At 38.6% G+C, this 17,025-nt stretch overlaps 1 long non-coding RNA gene across 1 annotated transcript in view; it reads left to right on the forward strand.

Annotated features, from left to right (window-relative positions):
* Positions 1 to 534: 534 nt before the first annotated feature.
* Positions 535 to 17,025, forward strand: part of LOC116249060 (uncharacterized) — a 29,955-nt gene continuing 13,464 nt past the window's right edge. The window contains exons 1-3 of the long non-coding RNA XR_007574836.1: positions 535 to 851; positions 5,024 to 5,092; positions 5,471 to 5,963. This is a non-coding gene — a long non-coding RNA (uncharacterized LOC116249060). The remainder of the gene's footprint in view (positions 852 to 5,023; positions 5,093 to 5,470; positions 5,964 to 17,025) is intronic.

Raw genomic sequence — 17,025 nt, forward strand, 5'->3', positions numbered from 1 at the left:
TAGCCTTCTAGATCAACTTCAACACTTAAGTTCATAATAGCGGTACAAACCTAGGAGAATGTGTCAATCACAAAGTCTGTTATCAAATTGTTGAGTACACATCCCAACACCCATACCTCCAAACAACTTGTGAGATCACATGATATATATATATATATATATATATATATATATATATATATATATATATATATATATATATATATATATGTTAGATTAATCTAAAAAAATATTTCCATATTCCAATGCTAAACATGACAATAGCAGACAGAAAAATATAAACTTAACCCATTGAATGTAATGTGAAAATCATAACTCACTTTAAAAACAAGTTTCTTTCGCCGCTGTTTTGTAAATAAAAAACAGAAAATCCCTGCCCATTATACGTGAGACAAACAAACCCTCGTTGGGGCAAATCGAATTTCTTTTTTCCTGCCCATTAAACCTGAGTTGAAGAATATGTCCGTTGCAAGATTTTCCCGTAATCATATTTCCAGAAATTTCGGATCAGCTTTCCTATTCGATGAAAAAGCCCGTTACGGCTGCCATGGTGAGCATCGGCTTCTGCCGCAGCCGCCGTCCTCCTCCTTGCAGCTTCCTTCATCGCAGCTCCCTCCTCTAGCCCTGCAGCTTCGTGGGTGAGCGGAACGGCGTTGGCGGTAAACAGTTTTCGTCTGGCGACATCTGGTCCGTGTGCCGGCTGCCGTGAAGGTCTTCAAAGCTCGTCCGGAAGCCTGCTTCAAAAGGGACTGGTTAAGAAGGCACTGGAGTTCTCCGTGTTCTGCGAAGCTTTTGTTCCTCCCATCGTCTTCTCAACCAACCGACAGCTTTGAGATTTTCACCAACTGCAGGTTCCTCTCCCCCCCCTCTCTCTCTCTATCCTGCGATGAATTAGATTGATTGTCTTCTGTCTCGCTATTTCCTTGTCCTGTTTCTCCTTTCTTACCTTGTTCTGGTTGGATAGATTTGAGCGACCTTTTCCTCGCTCTCATCTTGGAAGTTGAGGGTCTTCTTTTCCTGCCTCTAGTTGCTGATCATTTTAATCCATGGGCATCCGGTTTTTTTTTTTTTTTTTTTTTGTTTCGCGAGGTTGAGATTCCCTGATTTCCTTTGTTCTTTTTTTTTTTTTTTTTTTTTTTGCACGGTCGTGTTTTTTAAGGGCTTTTATTTTTTTCTGACCCGAGAATGTTGTTTTTCCTTTTCTGGCGACCGTTACGGGCTTACACTTTGTTCCAGGAATGGAACCCCACAAGGTTTTGTTTTAATAGAATTTGGCAGAAGAACATGGTTTGGCAGTGTCTCAGACATGAGGGGATAAGCCGTGTTTTTCAAGGACGATTCCTAAATCGCAAACGCAGGCTGTTTTATGGTGAAATTGAGTAATTTTATGAGAAATTTTCACATTGAAGGTGTGGTTAGGAGCTTGGCAGCACACTTGATACGTTTTCTTGTTTCAAGTTCTGTTTTGCGTTCTCACGGTCTTCAAACTGTGATACTGCAGTGTAGCTGGAAGTTTGTCTCTGTATTAGAAGTGGTGTTGCATTGTTTTATGTGATATAAATGAGGGGGTCTGACTGACAGGATTTGTTTACATGCTCATCTTCTGAAACATCACCTGGACAGTAGTTTCGGTTACATTCTTCACTTCAGTATGGTCTGAGTCGTAACTGCTGTTTTCTAATACCTTCCTGTTAGTGTATTTCTGCTACTGAGAAGACCACTTCAATACTCGACAAGGATAAGCTTGCAGACTGCTCTTATGCTAGATCTTTCATATGTGTTTATATGTAGATCTTGTGTTTGCCATTGTAAGGAAGCTTTTTCCACAACTTTTGTTGTGATCCAATTATATTTTTCATTCTTTATTTTCTTGGCGACTTGGCATTAGTGCCTTTCATTGAGTTTCAATTTAGGTTTACATGTCACTATTGTGACTCACATTTTTGTGGTATTAGAGCTCTGGCTTGGGCTTTGATTTGCTGATTGTGGATACAACTTTTTAGTTGGTTCATAAATGTGGTGTTCACCAACTATTGGTGAAATTATTGAAGTTACAAGTTGTCGGTGGGCCAAACTTTTGTGCAATCCAAACCTAGTCGTTTGTTTAGGGAGAGAATGTGCTTTACCCAATTGTTTGAAACTTCCAATTAGTTGAGGACCTAACACTTATGAGAACTTTTCACCCTTAAACCAACATTTTGTGTAGAATGCCCTACTTTTATAGGAGAGCTGATGTAGTTCATTCTTCTTCCCAACAAATCCATCTGGTTTCATAGACACTCCTCTCGTAGTGGCAGACGAGAGTTTCTACTTCTAGGTGATATACCATTTGATGTCAAGAAGTTTTTTGAAAGTGAAAATTTTTAATTTTACCTAAAAACATTTTAAAAGTGTTTTCTCACCTAATGATATACCTTCATCTTATTCTTAATACCTCATCGAGTAGAAGGAAAAAATTTCAAGTTTTTGATGCCAATCATTAGAAGAGGAAATCTTCAAAGATCCTGGATATGAGCAGTGAAGAAAAATTCAATGAAACTGAGAAAGTCAAGACTATGAAAGGCTATTGACTTAAGTGATCAAGCGTCTGCAAGGATTTATCAGGAAAATATCTTAGGAGAGAAGCCATAATGCCTTTTAAAATATTGGCAGGTAGCAAAATGAGAGTTGAGAGATGGGCTCGGGGCTTGTGTGGTCGTTCCTCTGGGTCAGTAATCGAGAGTACCGGGTAGGCATAAAGGTGATTTATGTCTATACCGCGAAGATGAAGACTTATGAACTTTTGACATGTTGAAAACCCGCAAGGTGAAACGGGTTGGATACATGAAAAAACTACACATAACCACTAAAGTGGTGGAGCTCCGTAGTAGCCTTTGGGGTGGTGAGGGATTCCCTCAAAGGTGAAGGTCGGCCTAAAGAAAAAAATCAAAAGCAAAAAAAAAAAAAAAGAAGGGGCAAAAAGCCTATTGCAAAAAAAAAAAAGAAAAAAAAAAAGGTGGCTTCCAAGATATGAATGGCATGAAGGCTGAACTCCTAGGAATTGAATGTGACAGTCTTTTGTGGATGCACGAGTCTTGAGTCAATAGCCATTCCTCTTTTTGACTTTCTAAGATGTTGAGGATGATTCTTTTATGTTCATATTTTGAAAATTTAAAGATTTTCCTTTCTAGAGATTCAACAACATTGATGCGAAATGAATCCTACTGCTTGTACAATATTGAGGGTAAATGAAGGACATATCATTTGCACAACGAGCACTCAAGCTTATGATTTAAATCGATGATTAATGAGTTGTTTCAAAATAAAAATTTGACATCTTTTGTTATGTTTCCTAGCTTCTTGGACCTGTGAGGAACTCCCAACTCCTCTTTGTTCTTGAAAGATGTCGTTTTCTGATTACCAAAACGGCTACCCGGCAAACCTATTCCATTCATATCGAGTGTAATGAATTTCCTATCGTGTGTTTGCAGTGTTAGCTGGGCAATGACTTGCATAAAGATGGTTAAACAGTTGTTTGTTTGCGTTTTTTGTTTATTGGCTTGCCATAATTTGGTAGGAAACCAACTCTATGCCTGTACATTTGAGAGCTTGAAAACCACACCCAAAACACCAGAAATCTCCTCAGAGATAGTGTTGTTGTTGTAAACTTCTATTTCCAAAATTGTGGATGTTTAGGTGACTTCAACCTTTGACAATTGATTTGTTTTGCTTCCCAAGACCGGTTATCCCTTGGGTTTAGCTTATTTGATTGCAGGGAATCTGATTTGACCCAGTGGTTGCAAATTTATATTGAAATGAAGAATTTTTGCTATAAATTCATGAGAAAATTACATATATGTGCAGAAATTAGATTGCTTGCAGCAACCTGACAAGTTTCTAGTAGTCAATTAGTCTGTCTTTTACCTGAATTTGTGATCTCAGTTCTGCTAGTGTATGCATGAGACAACTTAAGTCAGAGTCATGTACACTTAAAGCAGTCTTTCAAATTTGTTGATATTCAGTTGCCATTTACCATAGTCCAATTAGTTTAGAGAGTACAGACTCTATAATTAAAGCGTTTATCAGTTTATCTTAGAGCTCTTACATTTTTTTCCAAGTCTCATTCATTTGTTTCCAAGTTGGTGATCAAAAGAAACTTTTGAAGAAATTAAGGGGCTGATGCATCCAGAGAATCTTGCATTTTTGGTCTATCTTCGTACATGTTTGGCGTCTAGAGAATTGTGCACTTTTTAGTCCGTTTTAGTATCTGTTTGTTCCCCATATTTGATACGGACTTGCCACTTATTGGAAAAGTATACCAAAATTACTTTTGTTGCCTCTTAGGTAGAATCTGCAACATTGTTTAGTATTCAAGCGGAATCCTTCTCATTAACCTTGTAGCCATTAGTGGAAATCTTTGTACACTTTGTACTATTGCCTGCTTTGTTGATTTGGTTTTTCCTTTTTCTTTTGTTTTTGTGTGCGTGTGGGTGAGAGAGATTTTATATTTGGTAGTTAATAAGCATAGAGTTCAACTTAGTTAGTGAATGTAGGATTATTTCTTCATTTTCTTGGTGTGTTTTTATTCCAACTTTTTTGGCTTGAGTTGTTGAATTATTGAGCTTAAAGTGCAAGGAGGAGAGATTAGACAAGTAGGGATAGAGTAGAAGTCTACTTGTGTTTGATGGTTTAATTGAGTGTTTATTTCTTGATTTTATTGCGGCTCAACAGTGATGGTTTGTGGAAGAACAAGATCTTGCGAAGCTGGGAACTGAACTTTTTTCATACCTTACTGTAAATGAGAAAAAGATGGGTAGCACTGTTTGTGAATAATGTGTTATTTACTGAACTTGCGTAGATAGTGAATAATGGGCGGTTCTTTTTTCCTTAGAATTAGTATGATCGTTCTGCTGTTACAGTGGGTCTATATGTTGATGACGCGTCAAGAATAATTTCAAGGCAGCTTCAGTGTATAGTAGTAAACTTTGCGCCCTAACTGAATTTGACATGTTTACCCTAAGCCAAGGCCACCTTGGTTGAACAGGTATTTGGCAGTTAGGTGGTATTGCAGACTTGAAAGCTAGAGATTAAATTGTGACGCCGAGCTTGCAAGGTTAGGCATTTTCAAGTGGATTGTCACTGGCCTTTTATCATTTTCCAGATATCCTTTCCTTGTTCTGCATGGGTTCTTGCAGTTGCACAGGCCATTAAATTTTCGGAGTTGAGGTTAGGATCTAGACAACAAGGCACAAGAAAATCCTTGAGCATTAGGGATACCTTGCAATTCTACATGCTTTTCTGAAAAGCATTACTCAGTAACCCTATTATAGTTGTACCGCTCTTCCTCAGGTTAATAGATTTGGGTTTTTGGTTAATCCACAATGCATATGTCACACTTTCCTTTCACCAATGATATCTGCTCAATTGTTCCTTGAAGACGACTGGGCTTTCAAACTTCAAATATAAGCTAAGCTGTTCTTATATGGTGCAGGTTGCTTATCCTCTTCCACAACGTGTTTGGTCTGCTGCTTTGGCGGATCTGAAACACACTCCCCCCTCAAATAGCTTCAGTTTCACTTTCATGATTTCACAGAGTAGAATACTAATAATGCTGACCCACAGGTGATCCTAATGCAGCCCAGCAAATTACCTTTATATCTTCACTTAGAATGTGATGTAAAGGTTCGGTCAAAGACTAAATAATTGGATCTCCAATGAGTAAAAAGATAAAAGACAAGAAGGAGAGCAGTAGTAGGGGCATGGTGGTCAACACGGGCAAAATGTGATGGCTGATAAACTTGCAGTAAATAGTTTGGCAGAAGGCTTGTGCCTGGGAAGGCGAGTAAGCTGTTTCTCGGTGGCAAGGGAGACTCACTGGTCATTGGGATGCACATTGCCTAGTTGACGCAATCCATTGATAGTTGAAACCTGTGAAGAAGTCCATGGACCAGGTGACTGATTGTAGGGCGGCCTGTGAATGGAAGGTGAGTGGTTTATTATATCAGGATCAGTAGCATGGATTTATTTTGAAATAATAGATTTGATGTTCACTTGCACCTCCAGCATGACTTTTTTATTTTTTGCTGTATTATAGCAGACTGCCTAGTAAAGAATTCTTGTGACACAGGACTATGGACATGCCTTAGAATGCCCAATTTAACCAATAGGCACACATACATTATGAATCCCCAAATTATGCTGGAGGTTTTATTGCTTGAACTGTTTTACCATTCTAAAAAGGACCAATGCATTCCTGCTTGATGTTGTTGGCGGCATCTTTGAGAGGTACGCTTTGTTCATGGGTTCAGGAGATCAATTCATGCTCTTAAGAATGCTAGCAGAATTAGTCCTTTGGTGGACAAGGGGCCTCAGAAGTGTCTTGCAAAACAGTCATTTTGAATACAACATGCATGTGTGGTATTGTCCTTTTTTTTTTTGGTTTATTATGTAGAAAAAGAATGGGACAACGAAGCTGGAGGTAGGAACTGGAAGTCTGGAACTATATTGGTGCACTAGATGAATGGCTGAAGGTGCTTTCTCTCTCTCTCTCTCTCTTTGATGATACTCATTCGTGGGTTTAGGATGTGGGCAATTGTAGAGCCATGTTAAATTTTCAATCAACGTACATCGCCCTCCTCCCTCCTCGATGAAATTCACATTGAAGTACAGGCAGCTAAGCCATTGTTGTTGGATTGCAGCTAAGCCACAGTTGTTGTTGGCCTTTTCAACGGGAGAGAGTTAGGATTTTTTTTCGGAAATTCTTTGATGTTGCTTATGACAAAATACAGAAGTTGGTTTAACTGTCAAAGTGTTTGGCATTGGGTATAAAATTGTGTGGGATCCCCAAGAGACTGATCTAGTAGTTTATATATATATATATATATATATATATATATATATATATATATGGTCAAGGACACCACAAACATTGGGAGTCTGGCGAGGGAGAACCCTAATTGGGGATTAGGGCTGATGAGCGTGCGTAGCCGTGGGTACAACTGGTAGTGGCTAACAACTGGTATCATAGCATACCAGAGCAGTGTTGATCCTTCAGCCATAATATGAAATTCCTCATAGCTGTATGGCCATGCCCTCGCGAGTTTTGGTCTATGGCTCCGGTGGCAGCTCTTCCTCTTCCTCGTCTAGGAGTGTTATGAGAGGTTGTGCCTAGGAGTGTTATGAGAGGTTGTGCCGCCGTATTTTTTAGGAGTAAGAGGGAGGCGTCTTCACAATAGATGGTTCTTTTCATCCGTTGGAAGAGGGAGGCATCTTACACCTGAGGGATTTTAAGGATTACAGCCGCTGCTTATAGAAACTCCATATCGGGATGGATAGGTTTGAAGGATTGGTTGATGAATGCTTTGTTAATTGTAGAGAAGCCAAAGGAGGATGTTCACACTGGGGTTTAGAAAGGTCTGCTTATAGAAACTCCCTATGGGGCATGGATAGGTTTGAAGGATTGGTTGATGAATGCTTTGTTAATTGTAGAGAAGCCAAAGGAGGGATGTTCACACTATGGGGTTTAGAAAGGTCACTTGTCTCCGACCAACTAGTGGTGCAAGGCTGCAGTGGCCTAGTGAGTGGGAGTCCTACGGAAGCATCTCTTGATGTTGGCAAGTTACTGGTGAGAGTTGCAAGCGAGTCTTTTTTCTTGGAAGGAGGCGAAATTGTGATTGCAGAGTGTCTACAAGTGAGTTTAAAAAAAGGGTGGTGGATGGACTATTAGATGAGCAAGAACACTCGTTGTAGGCATACAGAGAGGGGTGGTGGGTGAGGCTGAACTCTCTAAAGATGCTACCATTGGGTATCAATTTTTTAAAACATGCTTGTGGGTTGAGAAAAAAAAAAGACGGGAGAGTCACATCCCTGCTAGCAGTGTTGCATCAATATACCCCAAGCTTTAAGCTTTTAGGGGGGGTTGCACCTTAAGATCTTTGCAGCTGTCATGGTAGCTTGAACAGGCAATAGGCATTATAGGCATTGTTGATAAAAGGGAGACAGAGTTAAGAATGATCCAGGCAGAATTGGAGAGGGGGCATGTAGGTGACCGAATGGTTACAAGCATTGTATCTGTCGGAGGGGGAACGAGACGGAAGCCTATAATAAATCCGAAAAGAAATGAATGATGCATTCTCTGTGATAGTAGGATCACATGTTCCTCGGAGTACTAAGCAGGTAGTGGGGCATATATCACAATCTCTCAGCCTTCAAGAATGATGAGCACCTTTCTTAATCTCCTGAGGCACACCTTGTTGATGACCCATTTCCAACCAGTCACTGACGAGCACTTTGAAGTTAATTTCAAGGTTAGGCTAACATTGATTGAAATTGCCAGGAAATATCCTTTTAACAAAGATGTTGTTCGGGTAATTACACAATTAGGAAGCGGCTGTTGAAGTTGTAGAGAGGGGAAAAGATTTTGCCATATTGCATATTCATTCCAGTGGGCCTACCCTGGTCACATTGCTTATGATGGGCTACCCTGATCACATTGCTTGAGAAGATCTGCAAAACAAACACAGTCGGACTGCATCTCCTGGCTCAATGGAAGGCTGTTCTCGTACAACAACCATTTTTCTTTACACGTTGAGGAGAAAGTGGTTTTTAGGCATTGGGTATAAAATTGGATAGGATCCCCAAGAGACTGATCTAGTAGTGCTTATATATGGTCTAAGGACCACCACTAACATTGAGGGTCTGGCCCTCTGGCCATGGATAACCCTAATCGGGGATTAGGGGTTCGAAGGGGGGACTCTTGTTAGGGGTGGCTGACACAAAGCCTTTCCAATAATTAGGTGTTTGACCTACCTAATATTGTTAGGTTTTTAACTTGACAATTTTGGATCAAAGGAAATTATCTTGAAATGTGCATTGGGTAACAACCAACCCCAATGTGATAACTCGGATGAAGGCAATTAGAATTCCAACCATCTTTTTCGAGATTCAGCTGTTGTTTTGATTGCAAACAGATTCAGCTGTTGTTTTGATTGCAAACGACTTCCCCCAACAAACTAACTTCATTCTATGTTGGCACTTGGAGAATCCGTCCATTCTATTCATTGCTAAGTTGACATATCCTTCTCAGGACAGTGCTTGCTTGCTGTTATCTGAAGTGATGATTTTGACAAGAAAAATTTTAGAGTAGGATTTTAGATTGTTTCTCTCGGTACTTTAACTTGGAGACTGAAGGACGGAAGTAAATTCCTTTCATTTGTGTTGTCAACAAAAAGTAAAGTTTGAGTGCACAGCATTCCCTGGAGAAGCACAGCTGTTATTTTCTCTTTGATTCCTCTTTCCACCAGTCCTTAAACCCAATATCCCCAGACTGCATGGATGAGATAGAAAGCTTCGTTCAAGAATTCATTCAGTCGTAAATGAAACCGTTTTCTTTGGTTCGGGAAGCAGTTGGATCCACATTTCAGGTATAAAGACGCAAAAGCTTTCTCAGTTCATCAGTTAAAGTGGAAACTTCTTCAAGGAGCACTACTTGTTGAAGCCCAGTATGGGCCACCGAAGTCCAATTAGATAGAGTTTTGTTACTATTTTGAGTCATATGAAACGAGTTGCCACACCAAGCTGACAGTGCATTAATGTCATGCCCAGACCTCGTTACAGCCGTGGAATAAGATGAAGGGAAAGCCTTTTTGGCCTTTAACTAGCAACTTAAGGCAAAACGTACCACAAAAATTTAATTATTGTATATATGCTATATGTTGCCTCAAATAACTGGAAATTTTAATGCGTGGAAAAAAGTTCTCTTTCTTGGAAGCGTTTTATTTTAATCAGAATCTTTTCATAGATTTTATTACAAAAACTGATTTTATTTAATTTATAAACCAAAAGGTGAGCCAAAAGAATTTTCCTTAAAAATATATTTCTTTAAGAAAATTGAGCTCAGTTGTATAATCACATTTTGTTAGGTATTTAACTTGAAAATTTTGGATCAAAGGAAATTACGGGTGACAATGAAGGGTTTAAACCCCAACGCTGATGAAGGCAATTTGAACTCCAGGCATCTTTTTTGAGATTCGGCTGTTGTTCCTCCCCCAACAAAGGTTCCTACTCATTGCTAAGTTGAAGCGATGAGTTTGTTCAAGTGGGATTTTGGATTTTATGGCAGCTCATGGCAAACCGTGTCGTACTCTTGATTTAACAGTTATTGTGACAGAAAATAATCTCATATAAATATATTATTTAACGTAGTGTCAAGACAATTAAGTCTCGAACTTTCATTAGGCTGCGTTTTTTTCGCCCCTGACTTAAGCTATACCGGTGATTATAGGCACCGCCGTAAGGCGATGCCGGTGATGGACGCCATCGGAATTGGTCTTTTGCGGTGATTGAATTCACCTCTGCATGGGATCTCAACCGGTGATTTGTGCCGCCGCTATTTTGCACAAGTTATAGCGGTGATGGGATTCACTGCTGTCGATCTATAGCGGTGATGGTTTGCGTCGAAACTGTACCGGTGACGTCTCTCACCGTTGTAAATCTACAGTGGTGATCGACTTGAAAATGGTCATTTGTGATTAAAAACGGATATCAATATTTGATCAAAGGTCAGAAATGGTAAATCTGATTCATTCTAATCCATTGAGTGCGATGGAATTGAACCAACTTCACTCAATCTCTCTCTAGAGATCAATTTTCTGTTATTCTCTTCTCTAAAAGGTCTCCCTAATTTTGCTTCTAGTCTCATATCCCCCTTATGAATGAATCCAATCATATAAACGACATTAAACTGACTAAACTTTGATGAGGTATGAGATGCCTTTCATCATTCATTGATTTTACAAGCGCGAAATTTCAAACAAAACGAATAAACATCAATAAACTTGGACACACACAAAGGCTCTTGCATTTCTAGCAAAAGCGCATCTATCAAATTGACAAGACAATGCACGTTTGAAATTTTGATTAGGCAACCCCCTGAGAAGGCTCGGTGGGGCAAAGAAGGAGAAGAAAATCAAAGGGAGGAAAGGCAAAAACCAAAGCTGATCTTCATATTGGACAACAAGGCAAGCTCAACAATGACATCAAAATTGCATGTCATAGAATAAATGAAAACAAAGAGACATATAGGACCGTGTACAGTACCTTATTTACATAATCAGGTAGGAGTCCAGCTCATAATTGTATAAAACTGGCCATGAAAGTAGAAACTAGTAGAGAATTTTGGGGAAATGCAAACAAGCTATTGAACAACCAAAGAAGTTAGTAGAGAAGTTTGCATTATTGTGCCTTTGGCCTTGCTTGCATTTCCTTAGTTTCATTTGAAAATACATGTGACAAAACATCACAGATAAGAACAACCAACGGAAACCAACGGAAACAGAAAAACTTAGCCATGTAGCAACTGTAAAATTATTTATTATAAAGCCAATTATAGTGTGTAATTTTATTACTTTCTAAAAATAAAAAAGGAACGACAAGCGAATGGAATATTATGAACAGTCAGAACCGCAAGGCGCCATCAAGATGCATACCTCAGCAGCACTGATTTTTGTCACAAACCTAGGAGAATGTGTCAATCACAAAGTCTGTTATCAAATTGTTGAGTACACATCCCAACACCCATACCTCCAAACAACTTGTGAGATCACATGATATATATATATATATATATATATATATATATATATATATATATATATATATATATATATATATATATATATATATATATATATATATATATATATATATATATATATATATATATATATATATATATATATATATATATATATATATATATATATATATATATATATATATATATATATATGTTAGATTAATCTAAAAAAATATTTCCATATTCCAATGCTAAACATGACAATAGCAGACAGAAAAATATAAACTTAACCCATTGAATGTAATGTGAAAATCATAACTCACTTTAAAAACAAGTTTCTTTCGCCGCTGTTTTGTAAATAAAAAACAGAAAATCCCTGCCCATTATACGTGAGACAAACAAAACCCTCGTTGGGGCAAATCGAATTTCTTTTTTCCTGCCCATTAAACCTGAGTTGAAGAATATGTCCGTTGCAAGATTTTCCCGTAATCATATTTCCAGAAATTTCGGATCAGCTTTCCTATTCGATGAAAAAGCCCGTTACGGCTGCCATGGTGAGCATCGGCTTCTGCCGCAGCCGCCGTCCTCCTCCTTGCAGCTTCCTTCATCGCAGCTCCCTCCTCTAGCCCTGCAGCTTCGTGGGTGAGCGGAACGGCGTTGGCGGTAAACAGTTTTCGTCTGGCGACATCTGGTCCGTGTGCCGGCTGCCGTGAAGGTCTTCAAAGCTCGTCCGGAAGCCTGCTTCAAAAGGGACTGGTTAAGAAGGCACTGGAGTTCTCCGTGTTCTGCGAAGCTTTTGTTCCTCCCATCGTCTTCTCAACCAACCGACAGCTTTGAGATTTTCACCAACTGCAGGTTCCTCTCCCCCCCCTCTCTCTCTCTATCCTGCGATGAATTAGATTGATTGTCTTCTGTCTCGCTATTTCCTTGTCCTGTTTCTCCTTTCTTACCTTGTTCTGGTTGGATAGATTTGAGCGACCTTTTCCTCGCTCTCATCTTGGAAGTTGAGGGTCTTCTTTTCCTGCCTCTAGTTGCTGATCATTTTAATCCATGGGCATCCGGTTTTTTTTTTTTTTTTTTTTGTTTCGCGAGGTTGAGATTCCCTGATTTCCTTTGTTCTTTTTTTTTTTTTTTTTTTTTTGCACGGTCGTGTTTTTTAAGGGCTTTTATTTTTTTCTGACCCGAGAATGTTGTTTTTCCTTTTCTGGCGACCGTTACGGGCTTACACTTTGTTCCAGGAATGGAACCCCACAAGGTTTTGTTTTAATAGAATTTGGCAGAAGAACATGGTTTGGCAGTGTCTCAGACATGAGGGGATAAGCCGTGTTTTTCAAGGACGATTCCTAAATCGCAAACGCAGGCTGTTTTATGGTGAAATTGAGTAATTTTATGAGAAATTTTCACATTGAAGGTGTGGTTAGGAGCTTGGCAGCACACTTGATACGTTTTCTTGTTTCAAGTTCTGTTTTGCGTTCTCACGGTCTTCAAACTGTGATACTGCAGTGTAGCTGGAAGTTTGTCTCTGTATTAGAAGTGGTGTTGCATTGTTTTATGTGATATAAATGAGGGGGTCTGACTGACAGGATTTGTTTACATGCTCATCTTCTGAAACATCACCTGGACAGTAGTTTCGGTTACATTCTTCACTTCAGTATGGTCTGAGTCGTAACTGCTGTTTTCTAATACCTTCCTGTTAGTGTATTTCTGCTACTGAGAAGACCACTTCAATACTCGACAAGGATAAGCTTGCAGACTGCTCTTATGCTAGATCTTTCATATGTGTTTATATGTAGATCTTGTGTTTGCCATTGTAAGGAAGCTTTTTCCACAACTTTTGTTGTGATCCAATTATATTTTTCATTCTTTATTTTCTTGGCGACTTGGCATTAGTGCCTTTCATTGAGTTTCAATTTAGGTTTACATGTCACTATTGTGACTCACATTTTTGTGGTATTAGAGCTCTGGCTTGGGCTTTGATTTGCTGATTGTGGATACAACTTTTTAGTTGGTTCATAAATGTGGTGTTCACCAACTATTGGTGAAATTATTGAAGTTACAAGTTGTCGGTGGGCCAAACTTTTGTGCAATCCAAACCTAGTCGTTTGTTTAGGGAGAGAATGTGCTTTACCCAATTGTTTGAAACTTCCAATTAGTTGAGGACCTAACACTTATGAGAACTTTTCACCCTTAAACCAACATTTTGTGTAGAATGCCCTACTTTTATAGGAGAGCTGATGTAGTTCATTCTTCTTCCCAACAAATCCATCTGGTTTCATAGACACTCCTCTCGTAGTGGCAGACGAGAGTTTCTACTTCTAGGTGATATACCATTTGATGTCAAGAAGTTTTTTGAAAGTGAAAATTTTTAATTTTACCTAAAAACATTTTAAAAGTGTTTTCTCACCTAATGATATACCTTCATCTTATTCTTAATACCTCATCGAGTAGAAGGAAAAAATTTCAAGTTTTTGATGCCAATCATTAGAAGAGGAAATCTTCAAAGATCCTGGATATGAGCAGTGAAGAAAAATTCAATGAAACTGAGAAAGTCAAGACTATGAAAGGCTATTGACTTAAGTGATCAAGCGTCTGCAAGGATTTATCAGGAAAATATCTTAGGAGAGAAGCCATAATGCCTTTTAAAATATTGGCAGGTAGCAAAATGAGAGTTGAGAGATGGGCTCGGGGCTTGTGTGGTCGTTCCTCTGGGTCAGTAATCGAGAGTACCGGGTAGGCATAAAGGTGATTTATGTCTATACCGCGAAGATGAAGACTTATGAACTTTTGACATGTTGAAAACCCGCAAGGTGAAACGGGTTGGATACATGAAAAAACTACACATAACCACTAAAGTGGTGGAGCTCCGTAGTAGCCTTTGGGGTGGTGAGGGATTCCCTCAAAGGTGAAGGTCGGCCTAAAGAAAAAAATCAAAAGCAAAAAAAAAAAAAAAGAAGGGGCAAAAAGCCTATTGCAAAAAAAAAAAAGAAAAAAAAAAAGGTGGCTTCCAAGATATGAATGGCATGAAGGCTGAACTCCTAGGAATTGAATGTGACAGTCTTTTGTGGATGCACGAGTCTTGAGTCAATAGCCATTCCTCTTTTTGACTTTCTAAGATGTTGAGGATGATTCTTTTATGTTCATATTTTGAAAATTTAAAGATTTTCCTTTCTAGAGATTCAACAACATTGATGCGAAATGAATCCTACTGCTTGTACAATATTGAGGGTAAATGAAGGACATATCATTTGCACAACGAGCACTCAAGCTTATGATTTAAATCGATGATTAATGAGTTGTTTCAAAATAAAAATTTGACATCTTTTGTTATGTTTCCTAGCTTCTTGGACCTGTGAGGAACTCCCAACTCCTCTTTGTTCTTGAAAGATGTCGTTTTCTGATTACCAAAACGGCTACCCGGCAAACCTATTCCATTCATATCGAGTGTAATGAATTTCCTATCGTGTGTTTGCAGTGTTAGCTGGGCAATGACTTGCATAAAGATGGTTAAACAGTTGTTTGTTTGCGTTTTTTGTTTATTGGCTTGCCATAATTTGGTAGGAAACCAACTCTATGCCTGTACATTTGAGAGCTTGAAAACCACACCCAAAACACCAGAAATCTCCTCAGAGATAGTGTTGTTGTTGTAAACTTCTATTTCCAAAATTGTGGATGTTTAGGTGACTTCAACCTTTGACAATTGATTTGTTTTGCTTCCCAAGACCGGTTATCCCTTGGGTTTAGCTTATTTGATTGCAGGGAATCTGATTTGACCCAGTGGTTGCAAATTTATATTGAAATGAAGAATTTTTGCTATAAATTCATGAGAAAATTACATATATGTGCAGAAATTAGATTGCTTGCAGCAACCTGACAAGTTTCTAGTAGTCAATTAGTCTGTCTTTTACCTGAATTTGTGATCTCAGTTCTGCTAGTGTATGCATGAGACAACTTAAGTCAGAGTCATGTACACTTAAAGCAGTCTTTCAAATTTGTTGATATTCAGTTGCCATTTACCATAGTCCAATTAGTTTAGAGAGTACAGACTCTATAATTAAAGCGTTTATCAGTTTATCTTAGAGCTCTTACATTTTTTTCCAAGTCTCATTCATTTGTTTCCAAGTTGGTGATCAAAAGAAACTTTTGAAGAAATTAAGGGGCTGATGCATCCAGAGAATCTTGCATTTTTGGTCTATCTTCGTACATGTTTGGCGTCTAGAGAATTGTGCACTTTTTAGTCCGTTTTAGTATCTGTTTGTTCCCCATATTTGATACGGACTTGCCACTTATTGGAAAAGTATACCAAAATTACTTTTGTTGCCTCTTAGGTAGAATCTGCAACATTGTTTAGTATTCAAGCGGAATCCTTCTCATTAACCTTGTAGCCATTAGTGGAAATCTTTGTACACTTTGTACTATTGCCTGCTTTGTTGATTTGGTTTTTCCTTTTTCTTTTGTTTTTGTGTGCGTGTGGGTGAGAGAGATTTTATATTTGGTAGTTAATAAGCATAGAGTTCAACTTAGTTAGTGAATGTAGGATTATTTCTTCATTTTCTTGGTGTGTTTTTATTCCAACTTTTTTGGCTTGAGTTGTTGAATTATTGAGCTTAAAGTGCAAGGAGGAGAGATTAGACAAGTAGGGATAGAGTAGAAGTCTACTTGTGTTTGATGGTTTAATTGAGTGTTTATTTCTTGATTTTATTGCGGCTCAACAGTGATGGTTTGTGGAAGAACAAGATCTTGCGAAGCTGGGAACTGAACTTTTTTCATACCTTACTGTAAATGAGAAAAAGATGGGTAGCACTGTTTGTGAATAATGTGTTATTTACTGAACTTGCGTAGATAGTGAATAATGGGCGGTTCTTTTTTCCTTAGAATTAGTATGATCGTTCTGCTGTTACAGTGGGTCTATATGTTGATGACGCGTCAAGAATAATTTCAAGGCAGCTTCAGTGTATAGTAGTAAACTTTGCGCCCTAACTGAATTTGACATGTTTACCCTAAGCCAAGGCCACCTTGGTTGAACAGGTATTTGGCAGTTAGGTGGTATTGCAGACTTGAAAGCTAGAGATTAAATTGTGACGCCGAGCTTGCAAGGTTAGGCATTTTCAAGTGGATTGTCACTGGCCTTTTATCATTTTCCAGATATCCTTTCCTTGTTCTGCATGGGTTCTTGCAGTTGCACAGGCCATTAAATTTTCGGAGTTGAGGTTAGGATCTAGACAACAAGGCACAAGAAAATCCTTGAGCATTAGGGATACCTTGCAATTCTACATGCTTTTCTGAAAAGTTTTCTGAAAAGCATTACTCAGTAACCCTATTATAGTTGTACCGCTCTTCCTCAGGTTAATAGATTTGGGTTTTTGGTTAATCCACAATGCATATGTCACACTTTCCTTTCACCAATGATATCTGCTCAATTGTTCCTTGAAGACGACTGGGCTTTCAAACTTCAAATATAAGCTAAGCTGTTC

This window comes from Nymphaea colorata, chromosome 1 (genome assembly GCF_008831285.2).
Source record: "Nymphaea colorata isolate Beijing-Zhang1983 chromosome 1, ASM883128v2, whole genome shotgun sequence".
Classification (NCBI taxonomy): Eukaryota; Viridiplantae; Streptophyta; class Magnoliopsida; order Nymphaeales; family Nymphaeaceae; genus Nymphaea; species Nymphaea colorata.